This window comes from Barbus barbus (assembly GCF_936440315.1).
Source record: "Barbus barbus genome assembly, chromosome: 22".
In the NCBI taxonomy this organism is placed as follows: domain Eukaryota; kingdom Metazoa; phylum Chordata; class Actinopteri; order Cypriniformes; family Cyprinidae; genus Barbus; species Barbus barbus.
Genome location: NC_136750.1, coordinates 11,107,715 through 11,130,584, shown reverse-complemented (window position 1 = coordinate 11,130,584; position 22,870 = coordinate 11,107,715). Strand labels below are relative to the sequence as shown.

The window sequence follows — 22,870 nt, the reverse complement described above, 5'->3', positions numbered from 1 at the left end:
GCTGTGGGTGTGGCCCCTGAGGGGGCATGGCTCATAGCTTCCGGTCTCTCAACCGAGGTTGTTGTGACCATTCTCCAATCCAGAGCTCCCTCTACGAGGAGACTGTACACCTTGAAGTGGAGACTCTTCACTTCATGGTGCGGAGATCGCCAGCTCGACCCAGTTAACTGCCCGGTTGGTACAGTGCTGGAGTTCCTGCAGGCTCGACTCTCCACAGGGTTAGCCCACTCCACCTTGAAGGTTTTCGTGGCGGCAATTTAGGCTTACCACACCCCTCTTGGTGGACTGACAGTGGGCAGACAACCCCTAGTTACACGTTTCCTCCGTGGTGCACTGAGGCTAAGGCCTCCAGTACAGTCCCGGGTCCCCCCTTGGGACTTGCCTGTGGTGTTGAACACTCTCTGTAGGCCTCTATTCAAGCCTATTGAGGAGATCTCAGATCTCTGAAGAGAGTTGAGGACCTGCAGGCCCTGTCAGTGGCCCCTACCCATTTGGACTTTGCGCCTGGTATGGCCAAAGCCTTTCTATACCCTCATGCAGGGTATGTCCCCAAAGTTCCTTCAGTCACACCACAGCCTGTTGTACTGCAGGCCTTTAGTCCTCCTCCCTTTCGGGAGCCTGACCAGCAAAAGCTAAACCGTATGTGTCCAGTGCGAGCACTGGACGCATACGTCCACAGAGCTGCCTTGTGGAGAAAGGCGGACCAGTTGCTTTTCTGCTATGGTCCCCCTAAGAGAGGTCTTCCCGCTTCCAAGCAGACCCTCAGTCGATGGATTGTGGATGCCATTCAGATGGCCTATGAGTCTTCTGACCTCCCCTCGCCGATGGGAGTCAAAGCTCATTCCACGAGGAGTGTGGCGGCTTCCAAGGCCTTTCTCGCAGATGTCCCTATTCAGGACATCTGCAACGCTGCGGGATGGTCTACGCCCCTGACCTTTGTCAGGTTTTATGGCCTGGACATACGAGTCACTCCAGGCTCTTCCGTTCTCTCGCCCTAGCTGTGCTCCGTATGGATACACACAGGGCAGGGACTTGGAAGTCTGGTGCCATGGGTATCTCGTTCCCCTAAGCGTCTCCTGACGCAGCTCGAGTTCCTGAAGAGGAACGTCTTAGGTTACGTATGTAACCCCAGTTCCTCGAAGGAATGAGACGCTGCATCGCGAGGCCACACTTCCGGCATCCCTGCCAGCGCTTGCTTCATTCAAGAAGCTGATGCCAGTTTCACCGCACATGCTTTTCGTTACAGCTGGTCATTACGTCACCTCGCCCGTGACGTCCCTCCCATCTATTGGACAGATTTCATTGGTATTCAGAGCCGGTTACACTGTAGGCGTTCCCCACACAGCGTCTCGTTCCTTCGAAGAACTGGGGTTACATACGTAACCTAAGACTTTTCCCTTGTAATAGGGTGGCGTAGTCTGCTACATCAAGATTTTGCTGAAAACTTTCCCTATATCCCCCCCGTAACACATTTTTTAGTAACACCTACCTGAGCATCGTTAACAGCATTGCCCCCTTGAAGCGTTCTACTAAAAAATCTGCTCCTTGGTTTAATGACTCTCTTTGTTCACTTCGACGGAATTGTAGACAAGCAGAACACAAATGGCATAAGGACAGGTTGCAGGTGTCCTATGACATTTTAAGGGAGTCTCTCTGTTTTCCAGAAAGCAGTTAAGTCTGCTAAATTTAAATTTCTTTCTGAAATTGTCTCAAAAAATCACCATAGACCAAGAGTTTTATTTTCAACTATAGACGCTGTTTTAAATCCTGCTGTTGTTGTTTTCCCTGATGTGTCTGATCTCCTATGTGAAAACTTTCTGTCGTTTTTTGTTGAGAAGACAACAAGGTTAAGACCACAATCACTTGTGACTTCTCATGCTCTTCCTGAAACAATTAGGTGCTCTTCTATTTGGAGCATGTTTGATTTAATTAGCCTTCAGACTTGCAAAGATATTATTGATCATCTGAAACCGACTTTTTGTAGTATTCCATCACACTTTTTTAAAGGTGCCATAGAATGCATTGATACAGTTTTTTTAAATTGTTCTCTGATATCTACACAGAAGGTATGTGGCTTAAGTAAGGGCAAAAAATCTCCAGAAACGATTTTACATGTCCATTTACAACCCTAGGATTTCTCCCTAGAATGAAACGGTCTGTTATTGGCTTATTTGGCAGGGTCATGAATAATAATGAGCTCTGCTCTGATTGGCTGTTTCACAGTACGGCTCATCAGCAAGAAGGAAGCACAGGGAGGAAAATATATATTTAAATACTTTCTCTCGCAGTTATATCGTCGGGTAATTATACTATATATAAAACGCGGGCATCAGGGAGCCGTTATTAATATGCGAGGCATTGAAACTGCTTTTGAACGATCCATCAATCGCGTTATAGTTTCACTTTCAAGAGGCGTGATCACACAAACTATGTTTACATTATGGAGCAACAGTACTTACCACACATTTCACAAGATCAGATGCTTGTCAGTGGTGCTCAGGATCTGTAAGTCATTCGCCATCATCCTCATCTCTCCTTACTGAGAGTGAAATCTTATGTACTGTAACAGGCTACCGCTAGCAAGGAGCTAACCATGTCCCTTTAGTGGCTCGCGTTATTTGCTTTCTGTGCCTTTCTGAATACAGACACCAACCCATCCCTGCACTTCACACCCCCTGCACGGCCTGGAACATAAAATTTATTTTGCTATTTTCACTGTTATCCGCACTTGTTTATTTACAATACCTGCAGAGATTCTGATGGTTCGGCCGGCTTAGAACAAGGGCAGGTTTATGCAAATGTTGGGGGCGTAGTGATCCCGACTGTTGCGTCACAGTCGGTGTTATGTTCTGATTCGCCTGTTTTTCAGTGGTCTTTTTTAATCACGAGATTTACATATGAAGGAGAAAACTGTGGTGTTTGAGGCTCACTGTATGTCATTTCCATGTACAGAACTGTTATTATTTAAATATGCCAGGGTAAAGACAGTTTTTCATTCTATGGCACATTTAAGCAAATTGTTGATACCATAGGGCCTGATCTCCTGTTTTTTATTAACGTGTTTGAGTACTGGTACGGTCCCTGACTGCCTAAAACATGCTTCAATCACTCCTCTTTTGAAGAAACAAAATCTGGATGTGTCTGATTTAGGTAATTTCAGACCAATTTCGAATCTCCCTTTCATTTCAAAAACTTTGGAAAAGGTTGTATTTACTCAACTACATTATTTTCTGGGATCTAATTCACAATATGAGACTTTTCAGTCGGGATTCAGAAAAGTTCACAGTACTGAATCTGCTCTATTGAAAGTGACTAATGACATTATGCTGGCTACAGATAATGGGAGTGCTGTTGCTCTGGTCATTTTAGATCTCAGCTCAGCCTTCAATATGGTTGATCATACAATTCTTATTTCACGACTGGAAAATCTTGGAAGCATGCAGGATACAGTTTTAAAATGGTTTCAGTCCTTTTTAAATAACAGGAAGTTTTCTGTATGCATTGGAAAACACACTTCCTCAGCAGCACATCTCTCCTGTGGTGTTCCGCAGGGATCTATTCTTGCTCCAACATTGTTCTCTTTATACCTGCTGCCATTGGGCTCCATCTTTTTAAAATATGGTGTATCTTTTCACTTATATGCTGATGACACCCAATTGTACCTGCCCTTAAAACATAATGATTCCAGCTCCATAGAGGTCCTGCTGGCCTTTTTACAGGAAGTGAAATTATGGCTTACACAAAATTTTCTGGCCTTAAATGAGAATAAAACCGAAATAGTACTGTTTGGTCCAAGTGATTTCTATGATTTAGGTGACCTTGACCTTGGCGACTTAAGTTCTTATGTCTCCCCATGTGTGAAAAATCTAGGTGTGTTCTTTGATTCAGGTCTCAAGTTCGATAAACAGATTAATTCTGTTGTTAAGTCATGTTTTTATCATTTATGACGTGTCACAAAAGTTAAACGTTTTCTTTCTCTAAAGAATTTTGAAATAGTTATTCGTGCATTTATTACTTCACGCCTTGATTACTGCAATTCACTCATGCAATTCATTATGGAGCTAAACAATCTTCGATTGGATGCCTTCAAATGGTTCAAAATGCTGCAGCCAGGCTGCTGACTGGTAGTCGCAAATTCGATCATATTTCTCCCATTTTAACTCCTCTGCACTGGCTACCAGTCAAAAAGAGAATAGAATTTAAAATTTTAGTTTTTGTTTTCAAAGCATTACGCGGCCTTGCTCCAACTTATTTATCAGATCTTTTACGTTGTCATAATCCGTCCAGGGCACTTAGATCCGGCAACCTTGGAGTGCTTTCTGATTGTCGATTGAGGTTAAAACATCGTGGAGATCGTGCTTTTGCGATAGCGGGCCCTAAACTCTGGAATAGTCTCCTGGTATTAATCAGAATGGCGTCATCGCTCTCCTCTTTTAAATCTAAACTTAAAACACATCTTCTGATTGTGGGTTTTTAATGTATTATTCTAATTTCATGTATGCTGTCTTATAGATTGTTATAGATCCTGTTTTTTATTTGAGCTTACTGATCTGTACAGCACTTTGGTCAACCTTGGGTTGTGTTTAAATGTGCTTTATAAATAAACAATGAAATTAAATGAAGTGTGTGCACACTTACTTCCGACTTTGCGACGTTTGCATTTACTGTAAAGGAAACTTGCATACAAAATCTGGCTAGATATAATTGATGTTTTTCAAATTAAATAGCGGACAGTTGTATATCAAAGACAAGAGAAAACATCCTCCCTACATTATTGCGTACCTCTGTGTGGAAATTCATCAAGATAAAATGCGGAGATTGCAGTTCATCAGCGTCAGTCAGTCTACAGGGATCTCCTTATTCAAACACAAACCATTCAAATGTGCAATACTGTGCATATTGATAGTTGATTTTGTTCTGACTGCTATTCAAAAGATCATAAGGTTTGCGACTGTCAAACGAGATGCTCTGAGATTTCTGCATGTATATGTTTTATTAACTTTATTTGATTACATAATTTATAACTGTAACTGTACAATTTAACAATGTAATTATGGTAGGTTTGCATTAATTAAACGATCAGTGATTTGCATCAGAGATCAGTGTTTGCATTTCCTTGTGTATTTTTATTAATATTTATGTTTTTGTGAAATATCTGTTGTATAAATCATTATCTGTCTATAAGCAGAGCATTTATATTTTAATGATTTCTTTTGCATTAATTATCAGATAAAACAAATCTTTGAAGTAGTCATGTATTAGTTGTATCCTTTAAACAGCCCATTTTTATTTATATATATATATTCAAATATGTTTGATCATGCAAAGTTAACTATGTGTAAAATATTAAAATATGTTGTGAAAATGATGATGGAACAAACTGATGTATATGCACATTTGAGAAATTGATATTTCTGAAGATCATTAAGGTAATTATTTAATAAAAAAAAAAATCAATGTAATACAAACATTTTCGAGAAATAAGTAATTTGTACATTTACATAACTGGTTAAGGAAAATACATCCCACTATATCAAAATGGTCAACATAGAAAATTACATCAAATTTATTATTTTACTTTTCATACAATTACAAAACAAATCATGGGTATTTTTTATTTTTTATCTATTGACACTTTATTTTCTATTTAGTTTATATTAATACATAATTCGTGTAGCTTTACATTAATACTCACTAATTTGCGTTATGGCAGGCTGGTGTTTTTGTAATGCTTCCTGGAAGCACTAGAAGTCGCTACAATCACACACACATGTTGTTTTTTGTGGTTTATGGGGACTCTCCATAGGCGTAATGGTTTTTATACTGAACAAACTGTGTGTGCTATTGCCCTACACCAACCCTACACCTAAACTTAGCCCTCACAGGAGACTTTGTGTGTTTTTAGATTTTCAAAAAAACACCATTTAGTATGTTTTTTTTTAAGCCTTTTGAATTACGGGGACAGGCAGTGTCCTCATAAACCACCTTCATATTGTAATACCTCTGTCATACCCATGTCATTATACAAATTTGTGTTCTCGTAAACCACATAAACATGCACACAGCTACTACATAGCGCGTATATCCAAGCAACTATGACGGTTATTATTAGCAATACAGTGGATAGAAGAGATAAGACCTTTGAAATCAGTTATTTTTTCAGATTCATGTGCATCATTGGCTAGTTTACTATACAGTCACTCGGAAAGTAGACCAGACATTTTAATGGAAATAATGCAAACGTTATACAGAATTCAAATGATGGGTATTACAGTGGTATTTTTATGGTTGCCTGCACATATTGGTACTCAAGGAAATGAAACTGCAGACAAAGAAGCAAAAGAAGCAGTTAAAAACAACGACATTAACTTAACTTAATCTAAGAGTGAAATCAAGAGTATTATTAAGAAAAGACTGAAGGAAAGGTGGCAAAAACAATGGGATAAGGAGAAAAAAGGTTGATGGTTTTACAGAATTCAAAGGAAAGTCAGAGAGATGAGAAGTGCAGCGGAAAACAGGAGAGATGAAATAGTAATATCAAGTATGAGATTTGGACACACACGATTAAATAGTACACTTTATAAAATGGGTAAACATGATATGGGAAGGTGTGAATTTTGTGGGCAAGAAGAATCAGTGGAACATGTTATTTTGTACTGTCAGAAATACAAAACTGAAAGACCGATTCTAATGTAAAATTTAGAAAAAATAAAAAGGCGATTTAAACAGAGATATATTACAAAATAACTAGAGAAATGAATGCTATAGTTTTATTTTTCATTACCTTAAAATAACAAAATTATGGGAAAGAATATAAAAAGAAAAAGGGGGAAGTATTAGTCAGTTTGATCCACACTCCATACCAGTTGGTGGCGGAAATACACCATTTTGTTGTTTGTCAACCGCCAATAAATTTCAAGAAGAAGAAGAAGAAGAAGAAGAAGAAGAACTAAATACGGTTGCCATCGATTATTTATCAGCCTGTATTTTGGGATGATGGCGATGATGAAGAAGCGCTGCTGAAGCTCCATAAAGCGTAAGATAAACAATATCGCAAATTACATTTAGATGCCATGCTAAGTAGTTAGCAGGCTGCCTAAATTTCAGTTTGTCTGCTGTCACCACAAGCTGATTTTCTATAATATACACACCTTAATTCTTTATCAGTTTGACTAATATGTACTAATGTTAAGTTGAACATTTTATGCCGTTATTGCCTTTATCTGTGTTTTCACGTGACAGTTGTCGCTTGTTAGCATGATGATGTATGATGTTTGTATGATGATGATGCATCTCATGCTAACACGAGATATTAAATACATACCCTTTCAAAACATATAATTTATTTAGTTTTTTTTAAGTGTTAATGTAAAATTTCACCAGCTGTCATTCAAATCTTGCATGAAAAACATGAATTACAGTTAAATGAACGCTAACATGAAAGTCATCATATACAATGGGAGTGAATACTTGTTTCTTTTTATTATTGACTTCAAAATTGTGCGTCCTTAGGTACCAATAATTGCCCATCAGTGGAACAAAATCTGCAAATACAGATGAAGCAATCAGACTGCTTTCTATATTTTTTACAGCGCTAAAAAGATACAGATATACAGTGCTGCTTGAAAGTTTGTGAACCCTTTAGATTTTTCTATATTTCTGCATAAATATGACCCAAACATCATCAGATTTTCATATAAGTCCTGAAAGTAGACAAAGAGAACCGAATCAAACAAGTGAGAGAAACTTATTTTCTTTGTAATTTATTTATTGAGAAAAATGATCTGCAGATTGCATATCTGGGCGTGGCAAAAGTATGTGAATGTTTGCTTTCAGTATCTGGTGTTGACCCCCTTTTCCTGCAGTAACTGAAGGTAAAGTTTCTTGTAAATGCTGATCAGTCCTGCACAATAACATGTAGGAGTTTTAGCTCATTCCTTAGTGCAGAACCACTTAAACTCTGTGATGTTGGTGGGTTTCCTCCTATGAACTGCTTGCTTAGGTCCTTCCTCAACATTTTAAGTGGATTATAATAATAATAATAATTATTATTATTCATTTTATTTAATGGCGCCTTTCTAAACACCTAAGGTCTTTTTTTTTTCAAAGAAATTCAAACAATAAATACTGTTCAGTGTTTCCGCTACATTCATTCTGCCGTGGCGGCCCGCCACACCAAAAATCATCCCTGCCACGGCTGCAGCTTTTCAGTGACGTCACTCGATTCATTTACAGTCTGGTAATTTATAGTGGAGGAGACGTTAGTCACACACTAATTATTAAAAGTATAATAATTATTATACTTTTAGTGTAACTTAAGTGTAATCATAGTAGTGGTGTACGTTACGTGTAACGATTCGATTCAACATTACACAGTAGTTGTGAAAATGAAAATTGCCAATTTACACATTCGAGTGATTTTAAGCCATTCCAGCGCAAGACGAGGCAAATAGAACTTATTTCACTGTCCGTGCGCTGATTTCTGTGGCCACAGCTGCCGGACACGGCACCCGCGCACAGATTTAGCGCGCGCAAACACCGAGTTCATTCTTCATTCGCATTTCCTTGTGTTTGAACAGACGCATACATACAGAATTATGTGAAAATGGACGTCTCAACAGTCATTCTCGATAACGCAGTCACTCATCTTCAGTGAACGAAAACAAGGTCTTAAAGGGACAGCTGCCTATAAACACATGCTGTTATATATGACAGAAGAAAAGGGGCATGGTCCACGGGAAAATCATTGTGTCATGACTGTGTCATTTCCCCCCCCCCCCCCCCCCCCCCCCCCGGTGGAAATACAGCCTGCCGCCACAGCTGTAAAAAATCCTAGAGGAAACACTGCAGTTTTGTGACTCTATAATATGCCGTGACAGATCGCTGTAGCACCTCACTTCAAGCGGCATGTGACCGATCATCTCTTACTACTTCTAGCACAAAATAAGCATTAATGAACATCAGAAGGTATCTTGTTTCAACTGTGAAAAGATGTCAATAAACACAATTTTTCAAGTCCACCGACGTTAATCTACACTCCTGTCTGGTTTGTTTGTTGGACAAAAATGGCAGATTTGGCATTATGATTGTTCAGATTGCCTGTTAATCAAACTCACGGCGAAGGGTCAATTGAGCAGCCAAGGTTGGGCAAAGTTTAGAAATAACTTGGTCTAAAAAAAAAAAAAAAAATGCAGTTAATGCCATATGCTGAACTTTTCACACGTTTCTTTAAATAGATTTTTAATGATGTAAGGTCTTTTTTGTCATTTGGAGCGACCACTCATCATGTGGTGCGACCAATAATAACAATAACTGTATTAAATTTAAAATAAATTATCTAATTTCTGTGGCTGAAATATGAATCACTGCTATAGTATGCTTAAGTGAATGGTATTTAAAAAATATTTTTCTCAGTTTTATGCAATTTACAGAAAAATAATTCTGCTACCTACAATTAAGAAGGCAACACTGAAATTATAGAACACAAATATGAGATCATTATGTACAAAAACTGAAAAGAAAGGCAAATATTTTGTTTGTAAACACTTCAATTACTGAGAACATCTAAAAAAATGTTAAACATGTTAAGGAAATTAATTCATTTTAATATAAATCATGGTCGCACCACATGACATTTTTTAAGGCTACTGCTGATTTATCTAGATGAAAAAACACTTTTTTAAAATTTGCCTGTCAAATTCTTATACGTCAATGACCCATATATACAGTATCTCACATAATGAGTACACCCCTCACATTTTTGTAAATATTTTATTATATCTTTTCATGTGACAGCACTGAAGAAGCTTGTGTAACAGTGTAAATTTGCTGTCCCCTCAAAATAACTTGGCCCAAAGTGTCAATATTTTGTGTGGCCACCATTATTTTCCAGCACTGCCTTAACCCTCTTGGGCATGGAGTTCACCAGAGCTTCACAGGTTGCCACTGGAGTCCTTTTCCACTCCTCCATGACGACATCACGGAGCTGGTGGATGTTAGACCTTGCGCTCCTCCACCTTCCGTTTGAGGATGCCCTACAGACTCTCAATAGGGTTTAGGTCTGGATGCCTGCTTGGCCAGTCCATCACCTTTACCCTCAGCTACTTTAGCAAGGCAGTGGTCGTCTTGGAGGTGTATTTGGTTCCAGTAATCCATGTCCTAAGTCTGCTTGTTTTCAGCAAACTGTTGGCGGGCTTTCTTGGGCATCATCTTTAGAAGAGGCTTCCTTCTGGGATGACAGCCATGCAGACCAATTTGATGCAGTGTGCGGCATGTGGTCTGAGCACTGACAGGCTGACCCCCCCCCACCCCTTCAACCTCTGCAGCAATGCTGGCAGCACTCATGCATGTATTTCCGAAACACAACCTCTGGATATGACGCTGAGCACGTGCACTCAACTTCTTTGGTCGACCATGGCGAGGCCTGTTCTGAGTGGAACCTGTCCTGTTAAACCGCTGTATGGTCTTGGCCACCGTGCTGCAGCTCAGTTTCAGGGTCTTGGCAATCTTCTTATAGCCTACGCCATCTAGAGCAACAATTATTTTTTTCAGGTCCTCAAGGAGTTCTTTGCCATGAGGTGCCATGTTGAACTTCCAGTGACCTGTATGAGAGAGTGAGAGAGAGAACACCAAATTTAACACACCTGCTCCCTAGAGGTGTGCGATATGACGATTTTTGAACGTGGACGATAAAAATGTCTCCACGATCTGCTTTTGAAGAAATATCGTAGTATCGTGGTACAGCGCACATTGTCAAATACAGTTCTGGCACCTCCGTCTCTACATACTGTACAACACGACATACAGCAGTAGAGTTACTCTGACAGGATACTGCACTTATTCGCGATCGCAAAAGTACATTATTTGCATACAAGCCTTGCTGGTTAAATGTTTAATTCACACGCTGGTCTGACGTGCGCTTTTTCTGAGCGCATACACCAGAAGCGCGTGCACTAAAAAGTCCTGTCTAACAGCGCCTGATTACTGAACTAAGTTATCTTTTGCGCTAATGCTGTCAATACACACAAGGTTTACATACAGACTCAGTTGGTTATCTCTAATATGACAGTAAATAGTTAAGAGAGAAATGGATGCGTGCCTGTACAGTTGGGCAAAAAAGTATTTAGTCAGCCACCAATTGTGCAAGTTCTCCCACTTAAAAAGATGAGAGAGGCCTGTAATTTTCATCATAGGTACACTTCAACTATGAGAGACAGAAGGGGGGGATCCAGGAAATCACGTTGTCTGATTTTTTAAGAATTTATTTGCAAATTATTGTGGAAAATAAGTATGTGGTCAATAACAAAAGTTCATCTCAATACTTTGTTATATACCCTTTGTTGGCAATGACAGAGGTCAAACGTTTTCTGTAAGTCTTCACAAGGTTTTCACACACTGTTGCTGGTATTTTGGCCCATTCCTCCATGCAGATCTCCTGCATGGAGCAGTGTTTCCCACACATAGACGACTCTGTGGCGGTGCGCCACAGATTAAATTCCGACCGCCACAGATTCAACACCGACCAATAAAAAAAAAAAATCAATACCGACCGTCATATATTGCGTTTCGTTATTCTTTTGTACGCTATTTAAAACACGCAGCGAATTCGTTCAACTGCATTTCCTTTCCCTGCTCTCTCTTCATCTCTCTGTCACTCACGCGTCTCTCCCACACACACACACACACACACAGCCCCTCCTCTCCGTGCACACCACATCTGTCTGGATCATCTGTGGAGAGAAGACGGCTGGCGAAAGGTTGGTATCTCGTGAACACTTTTAACACACAATCACAGATTAAAAAGTGCTATAAAATATTTTATATTCTGAATACAATAGTTTCAGTGTGTTGATGTTACTGTAAGTCCCGACCCTTAGCAAACGCGATTGCGCCTTCTTTAGAAAGTTAACTAGTCGCAAGTTTGCGGTAAAATGTAGTCTAGCCTAGTTGGGTTGTCGAGGTCAAAACACTATATGTAGCAGCTGTGAATCAAATAAACGTATTATAAATTATGTCGTTTCTTTACTCTTACACCGAATGTTGTCCTTTAGGGGATCCAATCGTATCCCCTATCCAATCGTTCTTTTCATCTGCAACCCCCCCCCCGGACAAACATCTACCACCCCCCCCCCCCCCCGGGCTGACCACCACACATTGCCTTCAAACCTGTGGGAAACACTGTGGAGCAGTGATGTTTTGGGGCTGTCGCTGGGCAACACGGACTTTCAACTCCCTCTAAAGATTTTCTATGGGGTAGAGATCTGGAGACTGGGTAGGCCAATCCAGGACCTTGAAATGCTTCTTATGAAGCCACTCCTTCGTTGCCCGGGCGGTGTGTTTGGGATCATTGTCATGCTGAAAGACCCAGCCACGTTTCATCTTCAATGCCCTTGCTGATGGAAGGAGGTTTTCACTCAAAATCTCACGATACATGGCCCCATTCATTCTTTCCTTTACATGGATCAGTCGTCCTGGTCCTGTTACATTTACATTTACATTTATTCATTTAGCTGACGCTTTTATCCAAAGACTTACAATTGCTATACATGTCAGAGGTCGCACGCCTCTGGAGCAACTAGGGGTTAAGTGTCTTGCTCAGGGACACATTGGTGTCTCACAGTGGATTCGAACCCGGGTCTCTCACACCAAAGGCATGTGTCTTATCCACTGCGCCATCACCACCCCCGTTGCAGAAAAACAGCCCCAAAGCATGATGTTTCCACCCCCGTGCTTCACAGTAGGTATGGTGTTCTTTGGATGCAACTCAGCATTCTTCCTCCTCCAAACACGACGAGTTGAGTTTTTACCAAAAAGTTCTATTTTGGTTTCATCTGACCATATGACATTCTCCCAATTTATTTTTTATATTTGTTCATTCAATTTCATTGAATGCTCCTGCTAAATACACCTATTGTACCTGAAAATAAAGCACTTTGTTTTATTTATATATTGTGTATTTGTAATGTGTATCTTTGTTTTTATTTTTTAATAAGAAAGATAAAATAATGACACAGATTTTTATCTTCGCTCCACTTTGGCCTAAATATCTGCCATGTCTTTTTATTGTTACCTTGAAAGGCTTTGTCTTTCTAGTTTGGCTGTAATGCTCAGACAACTTGTAAAACCAACATGACAAAGAATCGTGATAAAAATCGTGAATCGTGATATTTCTAAAATAAAAAGCGTCATATAATATTTTTTCCATATCGCCCACCCCTACTGCTCCCCATTCACACCCGAGACCTTGTAACACTAACAAGTCACATGACACCGGGGAGAGAAAATGGCTAATTGGGCCCAATTTGGACATTTTCACTTAGGGGTGTACTCACTTTTGTGGCCAGCGGTTTAGACATTAATGGCTGTGTGTTGTTATTTTAAGGGGACAACAAATTTACACTGTTATACAAGCTGTACACTCACTACTTTACATTGTAGCAAAGTGTCATTTCTTCAGTGTTGTCACATGAAAAGATAAAATATTTACAAAAATGTGAGGGGTGTACTCACTTCTGTGAGATACTGTATATTAGGGGTGTAACGATACATGTATTCGTCCCTCAATCCAGAAGGGGACGCCCACAGTAATGCAATAGTGTTTGATGACCGCCAGCAGAAGAACAGCGAATGCCATGAGTTGGGCACTTGAAAACAAAGCCCACTAGACAGTGACCATGTGCTGATTCTGAACACGTCTCTCACTGACAAAGGAGTACACTTTAAAGGCTTGCGCACTCAAATGTTTGCGAAATTGAGCTTTGTGTTTGTGTATCCTACCTGTCTCATTTGGCACAAATCCAAATATTCCATAATATTTCCATATTTGCGACCTAGCTGAATGCGAAACTATTATTTATTTTTTTAAATTATAGGCTTTGTACTTCAGTCACGTTCCAACAGTGACACAGGCAGGCGCACTGATTTTTGGTACACTGTATTATATTTTGATAAAGTACCAACTGCGCTGTCAAGTTAGCAATGCTAAGGCTGCATAATTAATCGAATTTCTAATCGCGATTACGATTATGGATGCCACGATTACATAATCGTTCAAATCCGCGATTACAAAAAGAAATAATTAAAAATGCCCACTTGCATTATTCTGTGTGCTTAAGAGGTGTTTGCAGCGCGAGGTTTAACAAACTCAAACACACTGGATAAAAGACATTTTGTCTAACTGATAGTCATTGTCACTCTGTTGTGCATTATAGATATGTTATACGCCAATAGTGTCAAAAGCGGAACAAAATAGCAGGACTCGTTTGAACTGCGCACCACACTGACCTTTTATCCGCTCGCCTCAAAAGAAAACAGCGCAGCGCGAGCTTAGAGCATATGCGTTTATTACAGTGATCAGTCGCGATGAAGCGTTAAACAACGCTGTGAAATCCAGTAAGAAGCACTCGAGTTCAGCACAGAGTTCTCCACATCTCTTTAATTTAAACTAGTTTAAATACAAATAAATCGGAGCAGCAGGAGCAGTGCAACAACGATCCAGTTAGAAGACGTTTCAATCCACAAATCACCCACATTTACCATAGTTTTACTGTAGTAACACTAACGTAACAATGGTATGGTGGATATTCATATTGAGTATTATTATATTATTAATATACTAAATATGTTAAAGGAGTAATGGAATATAATTACATTATTTTGTTAATTATTCTATCAGTTGATGTGGATTTGTAATTGACTGAATGTCTTTAGGCTACTGTTTTTCAATGCAAACACCATAGAAACCATATAGTTAGGCTACTTTTTTACCATGGTAATGAGGTGCTGTACTTTTGGTTATGTATAAAAGATGAGGCTGTTACAGTTTTCACAATGGTACTGTCAAATGTACATCTACATCCCAACTCAAGCTCTTGCTACTCTGATCTCAAGCTCCTGTTCTAATGTGTATTTCTAAGAGACAAAACTTGTAATATTACATGTTCAGTGCCACCAAATCAGGTGATGGTGCCACTGCTCTCGAATGTTAGTCTGGAGCCCTGATAATATAAATTGTACTGTAATATGTTACTGTAATTTGACATTTCGTCTGTTTAATTGTAAATGAAATGTATAGCTTTAGTAGACCATTTTTTTTCTTTTAGTTTTAGTATAACATTATTATACTATGCATAATTTTACCTATTTTTGTTCAAAGAAACCAAACCAATGTATAGTTGACATTTGAGGCTCAATGCTATAGAAAAGCAATAAAAATTTATATATAAAAATATGGCATGCAGCTTCAAACAATGGCATAAATCTGTTCAAAATAATCGTTATTAATAATCACAATTACAATCTCAGGGGAATAATCGACAATTATGATTTTTGTCATAATCGTGCAGCCCTATATAAGCAATGCTGGACCAAATATGGAATATTTGGATTTGTGCCGAATGAGAGAGGTAGGATACACAAACACAAAGCTCCATTTCGCAAACAGTCGAGTGCACAAGCCTTTAAAGTCGGCATGAAATCAAAATTTAAAATTCTTATTTTTTAATGGAATACTGTAGTTTATTATAAATAATTTATCCGTGCACTTTAATATTTTTTTTTTTATTCATGTGCCTTTGTAATCTTTAATCAAAAATATTAACCTCCCCTCCCCCTCAAAACAACTCATCTCTTCCGGTCACGATTGAAGGCGCAAGGGCAGAGCTAGTGGCGAAAGGGGTAAACGCTGGGATAAACGACAGGGGAAAGGCTGCTGATGCTTCACTTTATATAAATAAATGCATTGACCAGTGCTGACATGAGCAATGGGAGAGTACACTACCCTTAAAAATTGAAAGGATATTAGGATATTACCACAACATTATACTTAGGACATCAGAATCAGAATGAGCTTTATTGGCCAAGTATGTTTACACATACAAGGCATTTGTTGTAGTGACAGAAGCTCCACAGTGCAACAGAAAGACAGCAACAGGACAGGACACAGATAATAAAATAATAATATACAAATAGGCAATGTACAAAGCAGCAAAAACACAATATATAATATAGACAACTATGTATGTACAGGTCAAGTATGTGCAAATTAGAAATGAGAAAATAAAGGTAAAATTAGTGAGTGTGGTGAATGTATAGTGTATTATAGTTGTGTGTTTCACGTTTATTGTTGAGTGTTCATGAGATGGATTGCCTGAGGGAAGAAACTGTTCCTGTGTCTGGTCGTTCTGGTGCACAAAGCTCTGTAGCGTCGACCAGACGGTAGCAGTTCAAAGAGGGAGTGTGCTGGGTGTGAGGGGTCCACAGTGATTTTACCAGCCCTTTTGCTCACTCTGGATAAGTACAGTTCTTGGAGAGTGGGGAGGGTTGTACCAATGATTCGCTCAGCAGTCCGGACTACCCTCCGTAGTCTTCTGAGGTCAGATTTGGTAGCTGGTACCTGGCACACATCATCTTCGCTGATTTGAATCGTAGGTGTGGGGGAGAGAGGGGTTGCTGGAGGTGTGAATGGTTGTGTGGAGAGGTGTTCAGGGCGGGTGTGGGGTGATCTTTCAAAACGACAAAAAAACTTGTTCAAGTCATCTGCCAGGTGTTGATTCTCCAGAGTGCTGGGGGATGGTGACTTGTAACTAGAGATATCCTTCATTCCTATCCACACTGAAGCAGGATCACTGGAAGATATATTTTTTTTCCTGAGCTTGTCAGAATAATTCCTCTTTGCCACTCTGATCTCCTTTTCCAGTGTGTATTTGGCCTGTTTGTACAAGACTTTATCCCCCTTTCTGTAAGCATCTTCTTTGGCCTGACGGAGCTGTCTGAGTTTTGCAGTGAACCATGGTTTGTCATTGTTGTAGATTAGATGAGAGCGATGTAAATTAGAGCGACGATATCTCAGATCATTATCTAGTTTCATGTATATTTCCATTCTAAAGCTGTAAAGCCAACTGCTTGTTACAAATATGGTAGGTATATATCTACCACAAAAGACTACTCTATAAATAATCTGCCTAATTTATCTCAATTCCTCAGCATATCCAATAGCGCAGAACAACTTGATGATGCAACAGAAATTATTGACTCTCACTTTTATAGCACTTTAGATACGGTTGCTCCTTTACGCTTAAGGAAGATTAAGGAAAAGAGTCCAACACCATGGTATAATGAGCACACTCGGGCCCTAAAGACAGCAGCCCGGAAAATGGAGCACAGCTGGAGAAAAACAAAATTAGAGGTATTTCGTATTGCTTGGCGCGAAAGTACCCTATCCTACAGAAAAGCATTAAAAACTGCTAGATCTACTTACTTTACGTCTATTTCAGAAGAAAACAAACACAACCCCAAGTATTTATTTAATACAGTGGCTAAATTAACAAAAAATATAACATCAGTAGGTGCAGACATTACCCAGCAGCACAGTAGTAATAACTTTATGAACTACTTTACTTCCAAGATCGAAACTATTAGAGATAAAATTGTAACCATGCAGCTGTCAGCCACAGTATCGCATCAGATAGTGCACTATAGATCCCCTGAGGAACAATTCCACTCATTCTCTTCTATTGTAAATGAAGAATTGTATAAACTTGTTAAATCATCTAAACCAACAACCTGTATTTTAGACCCTGTTCTATCTAAACTCCTAAAAGAGGTGCTCCCAGAAGTAATATATCCTCTTCTGAATATTATTAACTCATGATTGTCATTAGGATATATCCCAAAAACCTTCAAACTGGCTGTTAAGTCTCTCTCTTTAAAAAAACACAACTTGACCCCAAAGAATTAATTACAGACCGATCTCGAATCTCCCTTTTCTGTCAAAGATATTAGAAAAGGTAGTATCATCACAACTATGTTCCTTCTTAGAGAAAAATTATATGTGTGATGATTTCCAGTCAGGTTTTAGACCATATCATAGTACTAAGACTGCTCTCATTAAGTCAAGTCAATTCAAGTCAATATTATTTGTATAGCGCTTGTAACAATGCAAATTGTGTCAAAGCAGCTTTATATATCGGCTTGATATAAAGCTGGGTGGCTTTATATCAGCTTTACAGTATTTAGACGGGGAAATAGTTTGTCAAAATAGTGTCATTCTTCTCTGGCCAAACAAAATCAGCAGTTTAAATCTAGGCTAAAGCAGAATCAGATTGTGCAAAGGACTCATCTGGTTCCTGTGGTCTTGTCCCGATGGCCGTCTTGGAGACAGGGTCTTCACTGGGGATCATTAGAGTTACAAACGACCTGCTTTTATCATCTGATCGTGGTTGTATCTCTCTATTAGTGCTACGAGATCTTAGCGCCGCGTTTGACACTATCGAGATGTGTTCCTTTGGAATTCTTCAGCTTTTAAGAACTGCTGGGTTTTCCGGTAGTGGGCGGGACTAATGCGCAAACGACAATCTCATTGGCTGGCGCTCACCTATTATCCTCCCTGTTTTGATTTCAGGGAATCAGTTCGAGCGAACGCAGACAACCTGATTAATATTCATGAACCCAGCAGTTCAATAATCCTTAGTGCGTTTTATATTGTTCTTATTAGTTGTAGAATTTATAGTAGTTTTATCTTATCAGTATTATTTGTAGTCCCCCCCCCCCTTTTTTTATAGAAACACTAAATGACAAACAATATCTTAAGCTCCACCACCAGACCTAAGTTCAGTCAACATGACAAATATGCATTCATACATGGTTATTCTAATTACTAAAGTTCTATCATCATTTAATGCTAAATTATATCATATAATGTTTGACTGACTGATGCTAAGTGAGATATAAAAAAAAAAACTGGCATTTTCCAAACATAAGATTCATATATATAAGTATATCAGGGCCCGTATTCATGAAAAATCTTAGTGCTAAGGGTTACTCCTAGTAACAAAATTCTTAGAAATGTGGGTGTTTCCTCTTAAAATTAAAGAAAGGATCCAAGTTAAGAAAAATGTAATTCAGAAAGCATCTTAACCCTTAAAAGAGGTCTTAAGGTCCAAAATTGTTAGGAGTACGGACGAGGACTTTTAAGGGGCTTCAGAGTTTCTTTAGCAGTGGAGAAAATGGACGACACATGAAGAGGGATAAGAAATGTGTTGCACACAATGCATGACAGTGAATTAATAAGACGCTACACATTAGATCGTGCAGGGATCATGTTTGTGACCGATCTTATTAAAGACATGCTAACATCTCCTGGCAACTGGAACAATGCAACTATGCCGCAGTGATGATTTGGGTCTGTTACAGCACTTATTAGGCAATGTCTCTGTTCATTTCCTATAAAATACGGTAAGTATGACAGCATGGTGAGAAAGAGAGAGCGAGTACGGTAAAACAGGAAAAATTACGCCTGCAATTTCAAAGTGAAGGCTTATAATATACCTTACTCTTAAAAGCGCTCTTTTATTTCCTTCTTGACAACCAACCATTCACAGTCTTCAAAAGACTGTGTTATAGCTAGCAACAGGGTCAGCCCCTCCTCCTCACTAAGATAAAAGTTTTTGTCTTTTCCTCGCTCAGAGTTGCTCTCAGATTGGTCCTGAATCACTTTTAAGGTAAGACTCCTAGTTAGAAATTAAGATAAATTAGGAGCTCTCTAAAAGGATTCTTAGAATCTTTAGGAATACGGGCCCAGATAATTAATATTAGTCTGGTGAGTAAACTAAAAAAAAATACAAGCCAATGGAGATTTTATTGCCAAGTAGAGGGTTGATAATATTTACAATAATCAATTCAATTTGATAGGTGTCGCTCACATTGTCCCACAGAAACATTAAAATAGTGTAGATTAGTGTACAATGTTTTATAATAATAATTTATTCTATTTAGTGAACATTTCATTTAACATATTTAAAATTGGGGGCATCCAAGTTATTTGACATTTGAACATTTAAAAAAAAAAAAGTAACAATAGTTACTTTCCCTTGTAATTAGTTTCTTTTATAATGATGTAACTCAGTTACTATTTGTGAGAAGTAACTAGTAATATAACTAATTACTTTTTTTAACTAACGTGCCCAACACTGCATACTATACAGTGATTTATTACTTGTCTTTGTTGAATAATACAGAATATAAAAAGCTTTAAAAAATAATCACATATTAAATCGCAATATTGCTAAAAAAAATCGCAATTAGATTATTTTCCAAAACTGTTCAGCCCTAGTGTTCGCCAAACCCATCTTGAATGTTTGCTGCTAAAAAGCTATTTTTTTGTTTCATCTGACCGTAGAAGCCAGTCCCTTTTGAAGTTCCAGTCGTGTCTGATAACTGAATATGCTGGAGTTTGTTTTTTGATGAGCTAGGAGGAGTTTTCTTGAAACCCTCCCAAACAACGTGGTGATGTAGGTGCTGTTTGACCATTTTTTTTAAAGATTGGATGAGTAAGGGAATTTGGGCTGTGTTTGCTGTGATCTTTGTTTGGAACTATTTTCGATTGCAAAATTGAGCAAAAACAAGCAATATTATGTCTAAAATGTAAGTCACTTATTGCTTTACTGAACTTGTATAAAATGATTATTAAATGTTATGCTGATATCTGCAGAAAAACGATATTCTTTGTGTGATATAGATTAACTATATTAAATTATATAAATATAAAAAGCATACAGAAGCATTTTTGCCATCTACAATTTAGAATGCCTGGAATTTTTTGTTTAAATAGACTAATAAATAAACGTGCGTGCACTCTGTGTGTGATTTGGTGATATAGCCTACTTCATAATGTCAGATCGCACATCATTACAACAACACTTACCATATTATCACAGAAGATATACTGTATATCGCACACCCCAGATTCGGCTTGAGTGGAAAATGAATCATCTGCGGTTGTGCGAGCACTTGTTTGCACGTGAGAAAAGGTGCTTTTAGGAGTCTAACGTGCAAAATTCGCCCTGGCCGCCCTGACTGCGACGCTGTAGAAAAGATTTGTGTATTTTAAATGTGAAAGTGAGAAATTGATCGATGGAAAGAACTTAATTGTAGTTACATGTTTGCTAACCAAATAAACCAATTAAAAGCCATTTGTGTGGTGTGGATTTGTGTTCATGGTTAAGTGCTAGTCTAATTTCAACATTATAGGAGACATTTACTAGCCTTGGTCTTTAATTAACATTAATTTGTGTGCAGCCTACATTACAAACTGTCCAGATTGAAGTGTAGCCTTAATGCAATTGGTCAAATCGGTGTTGTTTTGAGCAAATAAATTGCATTCCCACTGAAAAACAAACGTTGTAGCGGGAAAATTTCCCCTATAATTTTTATTTATTTATGTCCCTGTACACAAACAGGGACACGTCAAATATTATCGGGAAACCCGCCACAGCAATAATTAATCTCTCTTCCATTTTGCTTGGGAACCAATGTGGTCGGAACCAAAGTTTACAAGGCTGCGTTCTCTGGAACCCTCACAAGCGGAGGACTTCTACATTCCGATTGGTTGCCGCCCAACCGCGTCATAGCTCATTACCATAAAGTTGACCTGATTTCCACTCTCCTCGACGCTCTCACCGTCTAAGACTCGCCGCGCCGCTCTCGCCGGAGCTCGCCGCCGGCTCACATTGAAAATGAATGACTTCCGGCCACTTTGACGCTCTCGCTGGCGGCGGTGTGAACGCACAGTAAGACCTAACTCGATTGTCTGCTCCAGTTCCTGTCAAGGCCTGGCTCCTTATCCCTTAAACCTAATTCAACCAACACAGAACAAAGAACGTTGTATCTGGAAAATGTTCCAGCGACGGAAACTCCAGGACCTCCTGACCGTTTAACGCGTAATTCAATGATTTTATCAACAAGGGAAGACTGTCTTACAAGGAGACGCCTGAGCGTTGAAGCGCTGCTGATGCACACCCAAATTGTCTGCCTGACCCCCGGACAGCTCCCGTTTCGTCCTCCTGCATTCCAAAAGAAAGCGCCTTTTCCTCTTCTTTGGCAGACAAATAAGCTCAAACTTGCATAGAGGATTTCTAAGAAAAAGGCATTTATTTATTCTCATTGCTATTAGAGCAAATATAGCCACGAAGGATGTGCTTAATGTCTTTCATATGCTTGGTGTGATTATTTAGAATTTAGGATATTTTTAATCTATGCCTTAACCCGTGTAGTAGATAAAATTAGTATATGTACTTTGTGTGTCAAATACTTAATGTCTGATGTTGAATGAAAGCTGGTTTCATCAGCAATAATTTGGTGTGGATGAAAGTTGACATTAAGCATCATAATGTATGATTACAACACGTATAGAAATCTGCTAGGATATTTCCTTCATGTGATTAAACTGATTAGCAGATAAGGTATGCACGGAAAAGAAGCCAAGCAGGGCTCCGCCCTACAGGGACAATTTGATTGGAAGGAGCAATCTAGTGGGTGGACTGAAAGCAGCCTGCTAAAAACGGACAACCAGCTCTGCTCGCTGCTTGCTAAACTCTGGCTTCGGTTCACTGATCGCGCTGTGAAGCACTCACAGACTTAAGATCAGGCTGATCACCCAGACTCAAACACTTAGTCAAACTTCTTACTGAAGAAACTTAGAACCTGAAGCCGCAAGAAACTCTAAACAACTTCAAGGCGTCGTCACTCTCGCGTCACCAAGAAAACAACCACTCATCGGAGGGCTTTCCTAGAAACGCATCACGCAACGACGACCTCAGCAGCCAATCAGCAGCCCCGGGGGTTTCCCCACCAGGAAAAGGCAATGCAACCGGAGATCAGCTGTCAAACTCAACTTGAAAAGCAAGTAAACAAACAATCTCCATAATTTTGCTGGAAACTGGTGAATTGAAAATTAACCCAACCAATTCTGTATTATTATCGTGGCCGTGAAATAAACAGAATTGCCAAGATACACTAAGTGCTAGACGCAGGACACATAGTTGAAGTGTATGCTATCAATTTTGAATCCGTCTAATCAAATCAACCCGAATCT

The 22,870-nt window shown here is 39.1% G+C and overlaps 1 protein-coding gene across 4 annotated transcripts in view; it reads left to right on the top strand.

The window, feature by feature from the left end:
- The first annotated feature begins 6,897 nt into the window (after window positions 1-6,897).
- The window catches only part of def8 (differentially expressed in FDCP 8 homolog), a 95,312-nt gene continuing 79,339 nt past the window's right edge, over window positions 6,898-22,870 (top strand). For 2 of the 4 annotated variants that reach the window (XM_079446896.1, XM_079446893.1), the window contains exon 1: window positions 6,905-7,036. The gene's annotated coding sequence lies outside the window, so the exon portion shown is untranslated. Of the gene's footprint in view, window positions 7,037-22,870 lie in introns of all 4 variants that reach the window. The other 2 variants (XM_079446894.1, XM_079446895.1) reach the window with 2 other exon arrangements.